The sequence below is a fragment of the Strix aluco genome, chromosome 15 (assembly GCF_031877795.1).
Source record: "Strix aluco isolate bStrAlu1 chromosome 15, bStrAlu1.hap1, whole genome shotgun sequence".
Lineage (NCBI taxonomy): Eukaryota > Metazoa > Chordata > Aves > Strigiformes > Strigidae > Strix > Strix aluco.
This window is the reverse complement of record NC_133945.1, coordinates 2,814,294-2,832,660: the sequence shown is the minus strand read 5'-3', so window position 1 is coordinate 2,832,660 and position 18,367 is coordinate 2,814,294.

The following is an 18,367-nucleotide window of genomic DNA, read 5'->3' as shown; positions in this document are numbered from 1 at the left end:
CCCATTTACTCCACGTGGCATCTGTTGCATGATGTGTGGAGGGAGCCTTTCCTTTGAACATCCATCCCAGCACCGGCAGTCGGGGTGCCAGGAGGAGCTGTGTCTCAGTGCCGACCACTTCTGAGGCAGCTCGAACTCCTTCGTACGCTGCCAGTATCTCCTTCTCAGTCAGGGTATAGTTAGCTTCAGAGCCTTTGTATGCGCGGCTCCAAAAGCCTAGAGGTCGGCCTCGGGATTCCCCATGTGCTCTCTGCCAAAGGCTCCAGGAAGGGCCATTCTCCCCGGCTGTGGTGTAGAGCATGTTCTTAATCTCCTGCCCTGTCCGGACTGGCCCGAGGGCCACTGCCTGGGTAACCTCCTGCTTAATTTGTTCAAAGGCTTGTTGTTGCTCAGGGCCCCATTCAAAATCGTTCTTCTTGCGGGTTACGTGGTAGAGAGGGCTCACAATCAGGCTGTAGTTTGGGATGTGCATCCTCCAGAACCCCGCAGCACCCAGGAAGGACTGAGTCTCCTTTTTAGTGGTTGGTGGGGCCATGGCTGTTATCTTGTTTATCACCTCCACTGGGATGTGGCGACGCCCATCTTGCCATTTTATTCCTAGGAACTGAATCTCCCTTCAGGCCCCTTAACCTTCTGTCGCTTGATGGCAAAACCAGCCTTCAGGAGGATTTCAATTATCTTCTCTCCTTTCTCAAAGACTTCCTCAGCTGTGTCCCCCCATACAACGATATCATCAATGAACTGCAGGTGTTCTGGAGACCCACCTTTCTCCAGTGCAGTATGGACCAGTCTATGGCAAATGGTGGAGCTGTGTTTCCACCCCTGGGGCAATCGATTCCAGGTGTACTGGATACCCCTCCAAGTGAACGCAAACTGTGGCCTGCACTCTGGTGCTATTGGGATGGAGAAGAATGCGTTAGCGATGTCAATCGTGGCGCACCACTTGGCTGCCTTCGACTCCAGCTCATACTGGAGCTCTAGCATGTCTGGCACTGCAGCACTCATCGCTGGCATAACTTCATTCAGGCCACGGTAGTCCACGGTCAGACTCCATTCGCCATTAGGTTTTCTCACTGGCCATATAGGGCTGTTGAAAGGTGAATGAGTCTTGCTGATCACCTTCTGGCTTTCTAGTCGACGGATCAGCTGATGGATGGGGACCAGGGAATCTCGGTTAGTGCGGTACTGCCGCCGGTGCACCGTCTTGGTGGCAATTGGCACTCGCTGCTCTTCAACGTTAAGTAACCCCACCACTGAGGGGTCCTCTGAGAGGCCGGGTAAGGTGGACAATTGCTCAATCTCCTCCAGGGTAGCTATACCAAAGGCTCACCGGTACCCTTTTGGGTCTTTAAAGTACCCTCGCCTGAGGTGCCAGGATGTGATGTCCGCATCGTATCTGAATAACCCGGCTAGAGCTTCCCCCCCACTGCTGAGGAAACTTAACCCTATCCTGGCTAAACCAGGACATTTTGTTAGCGCCATTTTTTAAAATAAGCAGCCCTGAGTGCCGGAGTTAACTGGGAGCTGCCGTTGGAGGGCCCTGGAGCTGCCCCATCCTGGAGGACTTGCTCTCCACCTCCTCCTCCCCCTCACAGAGTGGTGGTGCTCTGTGTGCTCCACAAAACGGCTCTGGAGCTCACAGCCCTGCCGTGGGGATCTGCTGCGCACTCTCTCCCTTGGCAGGGTTCGCTCCCGAGCAGCCCTGGGTGTGGGAGCTGGTGTGGAGGAGACGCTGTTCTCTGGAGAGTCCTCTGTGCCCACCGCCACGTCCTGCAAAGAGAGCTGTGAAAAGGTCCTGCCCTTTCCTCCTGAAAGGACCACAACCATGGGGAACCCCCAGAAGCTGTGGGAGGGGACAGCTAAGGGCCTCCCAAAGGCTCTCCGGGAGGGCTGCAAAGGCACAAGGGCCAAAAGTGGAGAAATGGGATGGGTCTAGGTGGGATGCTTTGAGAGGGAGCAGTGATGCAACTGTGAGGAAAGCTGCAGTGTGGCAGGGAAAAGAGAGCAATGTCAAGATCCCGGAAAGAAATCCCCTGTCCATCTGATACCCTGACCCACCTCCCCAGTTACCTCCGTCTGATGAGGCAGACCCTGTGGTTCCACAGAACCCTCCTGTTTGCTGCCAGCCACCCCCTGACTGAAGAAGGAAGAGGCAGATGATGGCGCTGGTGAGGAAGAAGCCCTTTCTTCAACTTGCAATTCAGAGCACCTGGAGAAAAAAAGAGTGATCTCTGTTTAGGGCTGTTCTTGCAGCCTCCTTTGGGGTTCAGTCATTTTCTTGAAGCAGTTTCTACAACAGAGAGAAGACCTAACCAAGACTACAAATGGGATGTTCGATCGTGGTCTTCCCACCAGGTCCCCTGTGACCTCGATTTCATAGAATCATAGACTCATGAATTAGTTTGGGTTGGACGGGACGTTAAAGACCATCTAGTTCCAACCCCCGTGCCCTGGGCAGGAAGCGCCGTCCAACCTGGCTTTGAACCCTTCCCGGGAGGGGCCAGCCACAGCTTCTCTGGGCAACCTGTGCCAGGGCCTCACCACCCTCACAGGGAAGAATTTCTTCCTAGTATCTAATGTAAATCTGCCTCTTTCAGTTTAAAACTGTCACCCCTCGTCCTGTCACTACACCCCCTGATAAGGAGTCCCTCCCCATCTTTCCTGTAGGCCCCCCTAAAATGCTCTTCTCTCTCTTAGCCAGCTTCAGAGAGCAGACAAGTAGCAGTTTACACCAAGGCAGCAGCCTAAAGCCCAGTGAGGAAAGATAAGGACCGCCATGGGGTAGTTCAGATTTGACAGCACTGAAGGACGCAGGTAGTAATTGTCTCTGATGACAGAAAGAGAAACATAGAAATAGAAACAGAAAGAGGATGAGAAGAAAAAAAGCAAAGCCAGGAAAAGGAAATGTACTCTGATCACATTTTAATATTTGTTTTTACCTGACATAAAACAGCAAATAGGCTTGCTGACTGAGGACTGTGTCGAAGTCACAAGGATCCACAGATGCATCATTCATCTTGTACCACAGTCCATCGCTGGCCTGTAAAAAAAGGCATCGATACCCGGAGATGAACTGCGTGGTTCCTCAGCAAAAACACAAGCAGAAAACTACAGAACCAAGAGTACATCAAATCAAAACAAATCCAGTCCAGCTCCTAAGGAGACCTTCTCCCCCAAAACCTTGGCTGCCAGTAACACTGCCATGAACATTTGTCGTCCCCAGCACACGTATTTCCTTTGCGAGGAAGGATGTTGATCTTTACCTTCACGTAGCAGTAGTAGTGTCCTGCGTGACAGGTGTCACCACGATGTACCAGGACAGCATATAAAGAGTAGATGAGTGGTTCTCCATCTGTCTGAGATGTGTACGGGCGAAGATCCAGGTACTGGGGATACTCCACAACCTACGGAGAGACCGAGAGGGCTCAGAAATGATCCTGAACTACTACATGAAATAGCCTTCCAAGACCAGGGGCCAGAGGTGCATAAATACAATTTTGGGGTTCATGAATACTTGGTTTTCCCTAAAGCAACATGTCATGGTTTGGGGAGCAGGAAACTGTTCTTGGCCAAAGCAGCTCTGTTGGACCAGAGTACATGCTGGTCTTCCCACAGGAACTCTCCCCTCCCCAGAAGAAAATGAAAAACTCAACACGAACAGCTTGTGAAAGAGCGCACTGCTTTGGGAGATCTGCTCCAGGAAGAGGAAGTTGCACTCTCAATTGCATACACACCTTGCTGATCTTCCTACCAGTGACATCTTCACACCTTTTGAGACACATTGTGAGAACCCTGGGCACGTGATGGACCGTAATCTTCTTGGAGGCAGCAGCCGTCTTGTCACACCTTGAAACCAAGCACAGAGCCAAGTGCTGAAATGCTCCCTGTCTTGGCCCAAGAAGGCCAGATAACCTTCCATGGCTCACACATCCTCATGCTATTTTAAGGTTATTCAGTACCGTGAGGCCATATTAAAAAAAAGCTGCGTCTCATTATGGTGCATTAAATCTATGTGAAAAGGTGACGTGTGATAGATGACATACAGCACCTTCACACACAACCTCGTACTAATGTGTTGTTAGTAATCATCTTACTTGCTACATTTAAAGCAGTTTTCACCATCCAGCTGCTGAGGTTTCACAAAATTCTCCAGAGCTGCAGTGACAGATGATGCGGCCTGGAGGAGTGAGAAAGGAGAGCACTGAGCTGCGGGAGATACCCTCGCCCAAACACTGACTAGTTTACACAAACACCCATCTAGGTGATGCTGAGGAGAGCCACTGTGAACCCGCAAGGAGTGTCCAGAATGAGGCAGAAAGAGGGTGTTATGCTCGACATTTCCCTCATTGCCCAGGGATTCACGGGGCTATCAAGAGCTGCATCTCTGTGCCACCGCTCAGTTGAAAACAACACAACCCGTCAGCCTAGGAGCCAGGCGGGTGTTGAGGAAGAGCAAAGGGAAGAAGGATGAGAGTACATCAAGGGTGCAGAGAGGAGAACGTGTGCTTGTTCAGCTTAAGGCCAGCACCTACAGGGAGACCACTGCCACGGCCTCCCCAGAAGCATACCATCCACTCCACCTCCCACCCACCACCAGGCTCTCCTGCGTTTGCGGGATACATTTTTAAGTCAACTCTGTTGATTCAGGAAAGCTACAGGGGCCTTGGGACATCCCAAAGCACAGTTACAAACCCTCTTACTTCTATATCCAGAATAATATCCAGGAAGGATCTGTGGGAATCGGAAACCGCGTTGCAGCTCAGGCACGTGACTGGAAGGCAAATCAAAATGTTCAGCAACAGGGGAAGTCAATTGACTGTGCCAGTTTACGTCCTCCATAGCTACTACGCCAGTCACACCATCAGCTGTTTATCACAGGCAGACAGAAGGACACAGACAATTCCAAGGAGAGCAATGGAAAAGTACCTCTGGATCTCAGGGAGCCCATAAATATTTGATGGACAATGGTAGTTGATCGAGAAGAGATGTCCAAGCTGTATCTAAATGGTAAGGCAGAGAGTTAGCTCCTCCGAGTTTTTTGCTTTGTCTGAAAGCTCTTGGTGTGGGGTTTCCTTGATGGGAGTACATCAAGGTGATCAAAAAGCCTGAGAACATTGAAAAGTAATTTGCTTATGCTTACCTGCTTCTCCGACTCAGACAAGCCTTCTGCATGGTGTTGACAATGCGGTGTAAGCATTGGCGGGCGCCTCCCTGCGTGCCAAGCTGGAAATCTTTTCCTATTCCTAAAAGAGAAGTTAGTAGTTCTCTCCTACAGAAATGGAAAAAAAAACCCTGTAAAAGCAACTGAAATGACTTACGTGCGAGAACACGCACGACAGCCCAAGGCTGGATGGCAGTGTCTGAGGATTGCAGGGCCTCGTTAACGTGCTCTTCCATACTGCACATCATGCAGAGGTCTTGCCGATGACCTGAAGAGGGAGGGAAGCAAGCTTCTCCGGTTAGCAAAATACCCATAGTGATGGGAAACCTAATGGAGATCTTGAAGTTATAAGAACAGTCTCCACTCCTCTTCTCCCAAGCTGCCAATGTCCCAATGTAATAAAACATATATGGTATTTGTTATTCAAATCTCAAGGGGAAAAAGAAGTTGTAGTCAGGATGTTGTGGCCGAACAGTTTTGTAATTCTCTTATGTAAATAAGAAATATATGTGTATAGTTTCTATTGTTAAAATCAGTTGTTAGAAGGGAGCTAAAATGGCCCCCATCTTCAAGCCACTACCAAAACCCCTGTGCTGAGTCATCCCCCCTTCTGTGACGGAAACCTGAGAAAAGCCCGCGAAAACAGGAGAAAAGCCCGGGAAACTTGTTTACACCTTTGCAGACCCCTCAGGGTACGCCCATCATGAATATGGATGAAGCCTACACTATAAAGGGACTCAGTTCTGTCCTGTAAGGTGTGTGTCTTGGTAGGGCAGAGACTCCCGGCACACCCAGCGCTGTTTTGCTCACTCGCCGCTTGCTAATAAAATTTTATTCATCACTAAAAATTGAGAAGTGGTTATTTCCCACTAAATTACAATTAATCAATAACAAATTTGGTGCCGTGACTCGGATCCAGATCTTTTGGTGCGAAACCCCAGATAGGGGAGGCGCCCTATCTTCGGATAGCCCCAGTCTGAGGATCTCGTGACCAAAACGCTGGATATCCGAACCCCTTTTAATTCAGACTTGGGAGTGAGCAAAAGAATCTGCAGAACCCCTGAAATTTTGTGCACGAAGACTGATCGAAGACTCCGGGGAGGAGTAAGTATTTGCGTTTGTGCGGTTATCCGTTCGGTTGGGGTTGGTAATCCCAGAGTGCGAATGAGTGAGAGGTCTCGAAGAGATCACCCGAATGCGGACCCTTTAGTAGTGCAGTTCTCGTAGCCTGCGAAGGAGCGAGTCACGAATAAGGGGAGTGTGTGTGTGTGTGAAAGAAGGCACTCTGGAAGATGGGACAGAGGGAAAGCAAGCCCTCTGGATCCATGGGAGGGGGCAGCTGAACTCCTCCCGCTGCTGGCTCCAGCTGGGACAGGGCTTGTTCCCGGGGCGCCACCGGCCCGACCCGAGCAGCGTGCCCAAGCCGAGCCCTGGAGCAGTGTCACAGAGCCTGGCCCAGCGTGGGGGAGGGGGGGGGGGGCAGAGCTGCCCACTCCCCAGCCGGGAGGGCCTGTCCCGAGCACCCAGCTGCCCCGGGGCGGGGAGGGGGTTGGGGCTGGGGCAGGGGGCACCGAGCGGCCCCAAATTAGCGTTTAGGCTTCTGCTCAGAGACAGGCTGCAGTAAACTGTCTCGAGGGGGCTCTGTGCTGAGCGCCCCCCCCCCCCCCCCCCCCCCTTCTAACCCGCTCATACTTGTAACCAATGATTCTGACCCTGAATCTCCCGGACCCCCTCAGCGGGTTACCCGAAGCAAAGTTAAGGAAGGGAGATTATACCCCCTTAGAGAAATGCTTGTGCCAGGAGTGGGGGCACAAGGGGAACCAGGAACGGGGTATGTCACTGTTCCCCTCAACACTGGAGATGTGAGAGATTTTAAAAAAGAAATGGGGAACTTATTAGAGGACCCGCTTGGTGTAGCCAAACAGGTGGACCAGTTTCTTGGCCCAAATTTATATACCTGGGATAAATTACAATCTATCCTAGGAATTCTATTTACTATGGAGGAACGAGATATGATCAGGAGGGCAGGTATGAGACTTTGGGACCAGCAACATCAAGTGGGTCCCACAGCAGATCAGAAGTGGCTGTGGGTAAAACCCAACTGGAATAATCAAGACCCAGGCCACCAAACCCACATGGCAGATTTAAGAATGATCATAATTCAAGGAATTAGAGAGTCAGTTCCCCGAGGGCAGAATATTAATAACAGTTGTACTCAGGAATAGATCCTGCCACCCCTGTGGGGCAGGCATTATTAAAGACTCAGTTTGTGGCTAAGTCTTGGGCAAATATTAGGAAGAAGCTAGAAAAGATGGAAGATTGGCAAGGGAGAGGAATTGCTGAGAGAAGCTCAGAAAGTTTAGGTGGATTCCGACTTGAAGTGGTGGTATTGTTCTCGTTATCAATTTGGATACCCAGATAATGATCTATTTAAATGTCGTTTCACTTCTTCCTAACTCGTTTATTATTCAGTATACCTTTGCCTGTTTGACTTGGTGATCAGAAGGTGACAGCTTAGAACTTTCTATCCTCTTGGTATTTTAAGGACTGTAGACAAGGATCAAAAGATCACTGTGATAGATACAAGCCCTTGGCTAGCTTCAGCAGTTTTTTTTTTTTCTTAACAGTGATGAATCAATTTAAATAAGAAAATCGGAGTAAAACATTATCAGAGTGAAAGCAATAGTCCAAGAGGGAAAAAAGTGAGCAGATCTGCAGCTTAATCTGGCTGCCTGTTCTTCAAGCAGGCAGCTCTCTTACATCATTGGCAGGAGTTGGAAAAAAAAAAAAAAAAAAAAAGAGAATCAGGGTTCTAGCATACAGGCAGGTATATGGGCTGGGGAGCCAAGTTCAAGCTAATTTGCCCCCAGACCACATTCTTTTGGAGCTGCTAATCTGGTTTGTACTTCTTAGCCAAAAGACGGGGAGCTGACATAATTGTAGCACACTGACTAGGCAGCTCATAAATGTTGTGTCTTTTCCAAAGAAGGAGGATGCTGCTGTGCCCTTTGCAGACTTTCTCCTCAACAGGCCGTGGCCTAGAGCTTACCAGTTTTGTAATTTGTGATGTGCTATGTAAACACCGCGCAGCGCGTGTGTGGTATAGCTGCCCAGATGCTTTATTTGATTGCATCTGGAAGTACATGTGCAACAGTCTCGGTAGATTTAAACTGCCCTTGCTCTAAATGTCTAGACCCAGGAGTAGGAGTTTCAGGTTGAGAGGAGGCAATGCAGAGTGTGTAACAACTCAAACATGCAGCAAACTGCATTATTTTAGCCTGAAAACTGTTCTGTGCATTCCCCAGTACCTGCATGTAATAAAGCTGTGCAGAACATGGATGTTTTATGTGATGATTACCTGGAGACTATGGTTTCTTTGGGATCAGAGATTTTCATTCATTGAATGGTTCTGCCTGCTTTAATATGAAGGAAGTGGAATGTTTTTATTGCAAAAGGAAGGGGCATGTGAAGAAGGTTTGCTGGAGGAGAATCCAAGATGAGAAAATGTTTTCTGAAGATTAGTGGGGTCAGGAACTCTATGTGCTGGGGACCCCAAAGAACAAAGAGCCCTTGATAAAACTTAAAGTGGGTCCTCAGCGACAAGAGGTAGAGTTCCTTGTGGACTCAGGAGCTGAAAGATCTACCATTCAGGCTCTGCCTCCAGGCTGTAAAGTATCATCAGAAAAAATCAGTGTAATAGGGGCTAAAGGTGAACCATTTGAGGCCCCGGTTCTTCATGATGTGATTGTTGAATCAAAATGCAAATATGTGATTAGAACATTTTTATTATTACCAGAAGCAGATTATAATTTACTTGGACGGGATCTGATTATAGAATTGAGAATTAATCTGAAAGTAGAAGAAAAAGAACTCAAAGTCAGATTATGCCCCCTCACAGTGGCGGATGAAGAAAAGATTAACCCAGAAGTATGGTATACCCCAGAGACAGTGGGTAGATTGGGTATCACCCCCTTTGAAGTCACCATTAGAAACCCAGAGATCCCGACCAGAATCAAACAGTATCACTTGCCACAAGAAGGCAGGAGAGGCTTAAAGCCTGAAATAGAGAGACTCCTTAATCAGGGGCTATTAGAACCTTGTATGTCACCTTTTAATACTCCAATATTGCCCGTTAAGAAGGCAGATGGGAGTTACAGATTAGTGCATGACTTAAGAGAAATCAACAAAAGAACTGTAACCAGATTTCCTGTAGTAGCAAACCCCCATAACTTTACTTAATCAATTGAATCCTGAAAATCAGTGGTATAGCGTAATAGACTTGAAAGATACTTTTTGGACGTGTCCTCTAAAAGAGGAGTGTAGAAATTATTTTGCTTTTGAATGGGAAGACCCAGATACCTTTAGGAAACAATAGCTGAGGTGGACAGTTTTGCCTCAGGGTTTTACTGAGTCCCTTAACCTCTTTGGACAAGCCCTCGAACACATCTTAAAAGATTATAACTTGGGGGAAGGTGTTACTTTAGTATGGTACGAAAGGAAAACATTAAGTTGTTAAATTTCTTAAGCCTCCAAGGATTAAAAGTATCCAAATCTAAATTGCAATTTGTAGAAGAAGAGGTGAAGTATTTAGGTCACTGGATCAGTAAAGAAAGCAAGAAATTAGACCCAGAGAGGGTAAATGGAATTCTTTCTCTCCAGGCTCCCAAAAACAAACAAGAGGTTAGGCAGCTCCTTGAACTACCTGATGGGAGGAAGGTTCTCCTGAAGACAGTGGCTTGGAGAGTTATGAAAGATTTCCATACTAAAACTCACTGGGGAGTACAAACGTTAGTAGATCAGTTTGCTATTAAATACATGTGCATAGAGATTTATAATGTTGCTAAGGAAATAATAAAAAGCTGTTTAACGTGCCAGAAAATTAATAAGCACCAATTAAGAGAAAAGATTCAAGGGGGACGGGATATGGCATACAGACCATTTGGAAGAATTCAAATCGATTTTACAGAACTACCAAAAGTAGGACGGTACAAATACCTCCTAGTATTGGTAGATCATCTCACTCATTATGTGGAGGCCTTTCCCACCGCTCGAGCTACAGCAAATACTGTGGTAAAAAAATAATCTTAGAAAACATCATCCCTAGGTATGGAAATATAGAAGTAATCGATTCGGACAGGGGTCCCCACTTTGTGTCTAAAATAATCAGAGAGACATTGACTTCCCTGGGGACCAAGTGGGAATTCCACACTCCCTGGCATCCAAAAAAACTCAGAAAAAGTAGAAAGAATGAATGAGGAAATCAAGAAACAACTTACCAAATTAATGTTAGAAACAAAGATGTCTTGGGTTAAGTGCTTACCCCTAGCACTTCTGAATATCCGGACCCAACCCCGAACTGATACTGGAATATCCCCGTTCGAAATGCTATATGGTATGCCCTATGATATGGAATTTCCCACTGATCACCCAGTATTGGAAAAAGACAATTTGCAACCATACTTAATAAACCTCATGAATAGGAGAAAAGAACTACGCAAAAAAGGGATGGTAGTACAGAGACCTCCATTGGAAATTTGTATGCACTCCATAAGACCTGGAAACAAGGTGTTAATAAAAACTTGGAAAGAATCCTCTCTTACCCCTCGTTGGGAGGGACCGTTTCTTGTTATACTCACAACAGAGACTGCTGTCCGGACTGCTGAAAACGGATGGACTCATGCTACCAGAGTGAAAGGACCCTTAACGCCTGATCACTGGGAAGTAGCTGAAACATCAGGAGATCTGAAGCTAGTGTTGCGAAGGAAGAAGGACTAAATGAATTTTGTAAAACCCCTAACTGTGTTTGTTATCCTTCTGTGTGTTTTAAGTGCACTATTTGTGAGGAAAGTTGGTGGATGCACTGCGTCCACGGCTATTCCCCAAAGGAATACTGTGACCAGTGCTATATAAGAGAAAGAAAATTAACCAGTCAAACCTTACGAGTGGGGGTATCAACAGGAAAAATTGTAAAGGAGTCCCATGAATGGTGGACTATATTTATAAAAGGGATAAATCCTAAAAAAGGGTGTGTGCGTACCAATGAACCTAAGCCCCATAATGTGAATATAGTACAAACTCTTTGCAAATTCCAAATACTCCAAGTGCCCTGTACAATCCCACAAGTAAAAGCCCGGAACTGGGAGGCGTTTAGGTGTCGACAACGAGACCCTAACCCCAAAGAATACGACTGCTGCTGAGAAGATGGAAAGCCCCACTGCTCTAAGGAATAGAGTAGGCGGAGGAGGCAGAGACATATGGAGAGGGGAAAATAAGAAAGGCCTCGAAGCAACCAGTTCAGGTGATTGTTGTGGCAAGGAGAACTGGAAAGTATGGGGAAGGAAAAGATCTGAGCATGCAAATCCTGTCGCAAGACAGAAAGGGGACACGTTTGTACAATTAGCTAGTAATTGGAAGATGAACCCACCAACTCTCCTCACTATAGTAGTCATTTGGGCTATGGGAGGAATCGCAATTTTGATGTTAAACCTCCATTTTATGAAACCCCTAGTGTTATTATTAATTGGGTTAACTTTCGGACCATGTATATTTAACAAGGTTGTGATGTGTTAAGGAGATCTGAAAAACAAAATTAGTTAAAAGAAAAGGGGGGACTTGTAATAAAACATATATGGTATTTGTTACTCAAATCTCAAGGGGAAAAAGAAGTTGTAGTCAGGATGTTGTGGCCGAACAGTTTTGTAATTCTCTTATGTAAATAAGAAATAAGATATATGTGTATAGTTTCTATTGTTAAAATCAGTTGTTAGAAGGGAGCTAAAATGGCCCCCATCTTCAAGCCACTACAAAAACCCCTGTGCTGAGTCATCCCCCCTTCTGTGACGGAAACCTGAGAAAAGCCCGGGAAACTTGTTTACACCTTTGCAGACCCCTCAGGGTACGCCCATCATGAATATGGATGAAGCCTACACTATAAAGGGACTCAGTTCTGTCCTGTAAGGTGTGTGTCTTGGTAGGGCAGAGACTCCCGGCACACCCAGCGCTGTTTTGCTCACTCGCCGCTTGCTAATAAAATTTTATTCATCACTAAAAATTGAGAAGTGGTTATTTCCCACTACATTACAATTAATAAATAACACCAACAAGCCCGGCACATTTCGGCGCGTAGAAAACATTCTTCAGAGGGATGCTAAACTGTCGTAAGATTTCTTTTGCAACAAGCAACGAGAGTTTAATTTGCAGGAATGGGGACCCAAGTCTAGAAAGAGGTGCCTTTCTGAAGATGAACACGCCTAGATACAACAAGAGACTTCTAGGCTTGAGTGTTCAAACACCACCAACTCGGGGGGTTGACAAAGAAGGGCTGCCTTTCTCCGAAATCAAATTCCAGATTCTGGGAATCCCTGGGAAGTGCCCAGCAGATTTACAAAAAAAAAAGCACTCACATGACTGGCTGTGCTCCCGAGAGAGCAGGTAGTTGGCCAGAGGGGGTGTGTATGTCAGGCACTGCAGGGCGGAGTTGAGGAAGCACGTATTGCCCAGATTGCGCAGTCCCGCTCCAGCTCTCTGCCGCTGCTTCCATTCCATGCAAATCTTCTCCGGAGGATAGAGGATCCTTTGTGGCAGAGCCATTCCCTCAGCAATGACTGCAGGGGAATGACATTCGAAAAGAGATGAGACGATATTGTTGCACAAAAGCATATTTGAAAGTCGAGTTCCCTACAGGAGCACCCAGTACAACCAACTCTACATCCAACCCAGAAGCACTGGGAGAAGCCTCACGCTGACATTGAAATTTACTGGTCAAGAAACAGTTTTGGAAAATAGTCTGTTCCCCTGCTTACTTTGCCGAAAGCCCAAAAAACCCACGCTCTGATTTCTGTGCCTCAGGCTACCTTCCTTTCCCTCTAGAGTCTTGAAGTGGATTATCAGGTCAAGTCTTCCCTGATCCTGATTGTAACTTGGTGAAAACAAGCATCTAGCCCAGAAGGTAACCCTACTGATGTCCGATCTTTCTATGAGCAAGGGCATCTTTCCAAGTCTCGTACTAGTGGCAGAGGAGTGAAAAAATGTGTTTTCCTGTGTGTAATTGAAAACACCTGGCTAAGTCTGACTGCTATCAGGAAAGGCCCCAGAATTCACTCTAGGTTGTCAGCACACCAACACTCAGGGCTGGAGCACCAGCCACGTCCGTTGCCTTTGGGCATTCCCAAAATCCCGACCTGCTGGGGAAGCTGTTACTACTCACGGGAGTCGTTCCCCATTGCAGCCACCGCTCCTCTCAGGGACAGAAGGGAAACCTCTGGATGGCAAAGGATGTTGGGGTGCTCGCCAGGGAGGGAAGATCAGCGCAAATGCCTGATTGCAAAACAATGATTGAAGCTCAACAAAATGTTTAAAGAAACCCCAAACACAACCCACAGAAGAGCATCTTCCCACAAAAGTCTTCCAGTGGTACTTGTGGCTGATGCAAGCTGCAGGCTGAGAGCCCTACTGTCCCTACTACCCCCCTACTGACAGCAATTACAAAGGCCCTCTTGACACTTTTATCCCCTATCTACCTACTCTTTATGATCTGTCCTGAAAGTCAAATCATAATTACCTTGGAAAGAGGATGGAAGCTGAGGAGAAGTGGGAAGGAAACGATAAATAGTTGTAAAAAGGAAGTCACGCAGGTTCCAAAGGAAGGAGCTGAGTTACCCTGAAGGCCAACTCAGCCCAACTGGCTTTTGCTGGCCCACTTTTCAGAATCTCAAGTCCTGGCCAGGTGAGATCACAAGTGCCGGGTGGGTGTTGCATCACTGCCCCTTTGTGACACGGGCACGCGCCATGGCAACGCAGCTGCCACAGCCCCAGCAACGCCCGTAGCCAGCATCTGGCAGCCCCTGGGCTTCCCCGCGCACTGCTGGTGAAGGGCTGCTCCTCCGCGGACAGAGCTCCCGCCTCTTCCCTGAGCTGCGCCAGCCAGAGGAATGGGAACCTGCCCAGGGCTGTAAGCGTGCCTCCTCACAGCTTTGGCTGGCACATTCGGGTTGCTGAGAGTTTCTTTTCTACTCTTCGAGGTTCAGACTGTGTGCGTGAGACTCATGGAGCAAAGCACCTGGTCTCTTACAGGTTCATCTCCAAGGAATTTTACCTGCCCCCCAAGATACAGCCACAGGTTGACTCTGAACTAGCACTACCAAAGAAACACCTGCAGCAACTGCGCTGGGTTGACCTTGGCTGGCTGCCCGGCCCCCACCCAGCTGTGTTCTCACCCTCCAGCTCCGAAAACCGTTCCTGTGCAGATTTTAAGCATCTGCACATTTTCAGCTGCCTCCAGGAGCTTTCTATCAGCCCCAGCTTTGCCAGATTCCCCCTCGGGGTGGCTGGAGGCAGTTTTGTAGCTGACCCGCTTGGCTTAGGTAGGTTTAGGCTGTTAGGACATCTGGTATAACTCCTTGCTCCTGCTCAGCGGGCAGTCAGTATTGCTCCTGCCCCAACAAAACAGCTTCTTGTTATTCCTGCCCCACTTGAGCTGGCAGGTTTGGCCCCTGCCCCTCCTGGGTCATCTAGTTTTCCTCGGTCCTGCTTGGGGCGGTGAGTTGTACTCCTGCTGAGCTCAGGGCAGTTACTTTTGCCCCTGCTCCACTCAGGGAAGAGTTCTCTTTCTATCCTCCACTTGGGGCATCCAGTCTGGCCACAGCCTTGCTTGGGTGGCTTTTTCTCATCATGTCCCTCTCAGGACAGCTGTTTTTTCCCCTCCCTTGCTTGGGGAAGCTAATTCTTCCCCTTCTCCACACAGGGTACCTGGATTTAGTCCTGCCCTGCTCAGGTGGCTCTTTATGCCCCTGCACAAATCAGGGTGGCTAGCTTTGCTCCTGCCCCGCTTGTGGTATTGAGTTTTGCCCCTGACTCTGCCCTGCTCGGCGTGGCCATTTTTGCCCCTGCCCCAGCAGGACCAGTGAGGCTCCAGCGCCATTTTCCTGGGACCAGCCAGCAGCCGAGTGCTGTATTTAATTGTCACACCGCAGCCTCACCTTTCAGGACAAAGTCAGCTTTGCTTCCAGGCCCCCTCTAGCACCGCTCCTCCAGCTGCCATCTGACATTCAGAGGTGCAAAGTTCCCTCCCTGTTGAGCTCATGGCAGGGTCAGGGCCCAGGAGCTGGCAGTGCCTGATGCCACCCGGGATGCAGAGGATCCTGGCAGCTGACTGTCAAGCAGGGTGTGCCGCTGCTGCCTGCTCCTCACGCACACACTTCAGCTACAGCTTTTGTGCTTATCCAGCGTGGCTTTCGCCACCTTCACAAAACACCACGGCAGGCGGGCTCCGTTGGGTGAATGAGGCTGAAGAATTCCTGTGCCCCAAGATGCTCCTTTTACGGAAGGCATCTTGTCCATGAGACCACCTGGACAGAGTTTTTTCTTATTTGACTTTTTAGTATTATTCCTCTGAAGATGCCTGGGGAAAAACAGAAAAAAAAAAAAAAAAAGATTAAAAAAATAATACATATCTATTTCACTGCTGTTATTAGTAAAGGCAACAAGAAGCCTGACCAGGACCAGCTGCCAGGGCTTCCAGGCTCTAGGAAGCTCTGGCAGACCTGTGCAGACTATGTCTGCCCACATTAGGCATTATTGGCAGTGGAAACACCAAGTGGCAAAGCTATCTTCAGACTTGTTCCATTGCCCATCCCTGTGGTATCTAACAATGCTTTAACTGAGATAAAGAAAAAAAGAAGGGCTGTCTTTGTTTACTGCAAAAGCTGCTGCAGCGATCCAAAGCTTGATGCTTTGGGATCGTCTTTCTTCTTCAAGAAGATTTACTCTCTGGGTGGATTTCAAACACACATTATGTCACCTGAGGAGGATCTTCTTAGTCAAGAAGTTCTGTCACCTCTGTAGCTCTCTGCAAGTTCAGAGCACAGAAGGAGACCCAACTAGTCTGTGATGCTCCTGCCAGGCACCATGAACTGTTCACTGGCACCGCTGGAACCCAACGACTTTGCTAACCACAGGGATGACCGTGCAGCCGAGGAGAGGATCTGCCTTCCTGCTCCTTTGCAGCGCCCCAACATTTTGCTCCAGCCCCTCCAGGCCTCCGATGCCGTGGGGACCGAGCCCAGAGGAGTGAGCACAGCAGGGCGGCAGGAAGGGGCAGCTTTTTAGACCTCTTTCAACAGACCTCTTTTCTGCCTCTTTGGCCTGAGGATGTGTAGGAGCCTCGGGGCTGCCTGACTGTTATGTCTTCTCCCTCTTTGATGACCCTCTTTGCTGGCTGCAGCAGGGCTGCTGGCAAGGTGCACAGTGGAAAGACAGCAGTCATGCCTTGCCCAGCGATGGGGTAAGGACAGCAGATGCTGAACATATTCACCCAGGAAAACTCTTCCACTCTCCTACTGCCTCCAGCCTGTCCCCTGCTGTTCCTCCCCATCCACTCCAGGTCCCCTGTGGCCTCCAGCCCAAGCAGGTACAGCTACGGCAAGCCAAGATGTGACCCAATCTGCAGAGGGTCCAGGTGATTAGGAACCATAAGCTAAGCTGTGCTGTAAAATTCAGTCCTACACTAATAAAATGTGCTACACTGATGCTGCTTGTAGAGATCTTGTGCTATGCTGATCATAACATTATGTTAAAAAAATACAGCTTTAATTGTAACTACGACTTAGTGCCGTCATCATTCTGCCCAGGATCCCCAGAAGTCTGTCTGTCCCCATAGTGCCAGGTGACAGCCCTGACCAAAAGGAGACAGAGGGAGATGTAGAATGACTGTCCAGAAATGGCATTTGGCTCAGGGGGTGTGCAGGGCAACAGAGACCCAGATCAACTGATAACAAGTCCCCATGGTCACCTTTTCCTCCTTTTCCCCTCCCAGGTGACGCTGATCAATCCCCAGGCACCTGCAGCCATGTTTTGAGTCTTCCATTCGCTGTACACACGCTGTATATTCAGAAAAATGTGGCTCCAAAAGCACTTCCCTGAAGGGTGGTGGTAGAGACGTCCAATCTGTGTCTAAATGGTAAAACAGAGAGTTAGCTCCTCCAAGAGTTTTGCTTTGTCTGAAAGCCCTTGGTGTGGAGTTTTCAGGGCCTGGATTCTTTACCTAGGACCATTATAACTGTCAAAAAAGCAGTTATTTACTGTAATACAGGTTAACTACACATGACCACAGAAGCCAGCTAGTCGTCACCCAATTTTACCCAAGTTAGGAAAGAAAAGAGCACACGTAGGGTTTGACAGACTAGAAAGGGACAAGGCAAGGGCAAGCACTTCTATAAAAAGACTTCAGACTAATCAGATTTAATCATGCCTTCACTGGCATCATACTCCCTACTTGCTACGACCTCTTCTTCCACATCTGTACAGGCATCATCAGGTTCAGAATTCACGGGACGACCATGTCCAGCTGCCGTTGCTGTTTCCGCCTGGACTGGACTGCAATCTTCAAGAACTATCCCAAAGTTACGAAAGAGGAAGCCGGAAAGAGAAGCCATTAAAAAGCAAAAGGGGAGCAGAAGTCATCCAGCATCTTTCAGCTTTCTTGCAGCTGCAACCTTTTCACAAAGAGCTCTATTACCATTGCTTAATTCACCTAGAAACACAAATGTGAAAGCAATGTTTGCATTTAACTCAAGCAACAGTTTGCACATTAGGACTGTCAAACGTAAGGAATATGAACTAATTAATGTTAAAAGAGCAGGAAATGGAGAAATCCTGGTACATTATGACAAGCAAGAGGCACATAAGTCATCTCAGGATCTAACAAATCCATAGAGGAGAAAAGTTAAGAGAGAAATAAAACACTGCCACAAAGAAGAGGCAGTTCAGTTCCAACTTACTCACGACGTGGTGAATGGAATGCTGCTGTTCACCTAAGAAATGAGAAACTGCCTGCGAGTTTTCCATGGGATTATTGATGAAGATAATCCCAGGGCAGGCAGCAGGGAGAGCTGAGCTGACGGCATCTCCTCCCTCGGCCAGCACGGCGCCAGCGGTGCGCCAGAGGACGCCGCCGAGGTTCTGACTGTTCAGGGCCATTAAAGACAGCACTTCTAAAATACCAGGAGGCACGTCGGGTATGCCGCTGGCTTCTCAGATAAAAGCACGTATCCTCAGAAGGTGTGAGTGGTCTCGGATGTCAGTGACCGCTGACATCAAGTGCTGATCTACCCAAGTATTTAGAGCTAATTTGCCGACTGCCTCCATCTCCATTTCTGCACCTAAACAGTTCAGCAAAGACTGCTGTGAGCTGGCACACCCTTACACTGC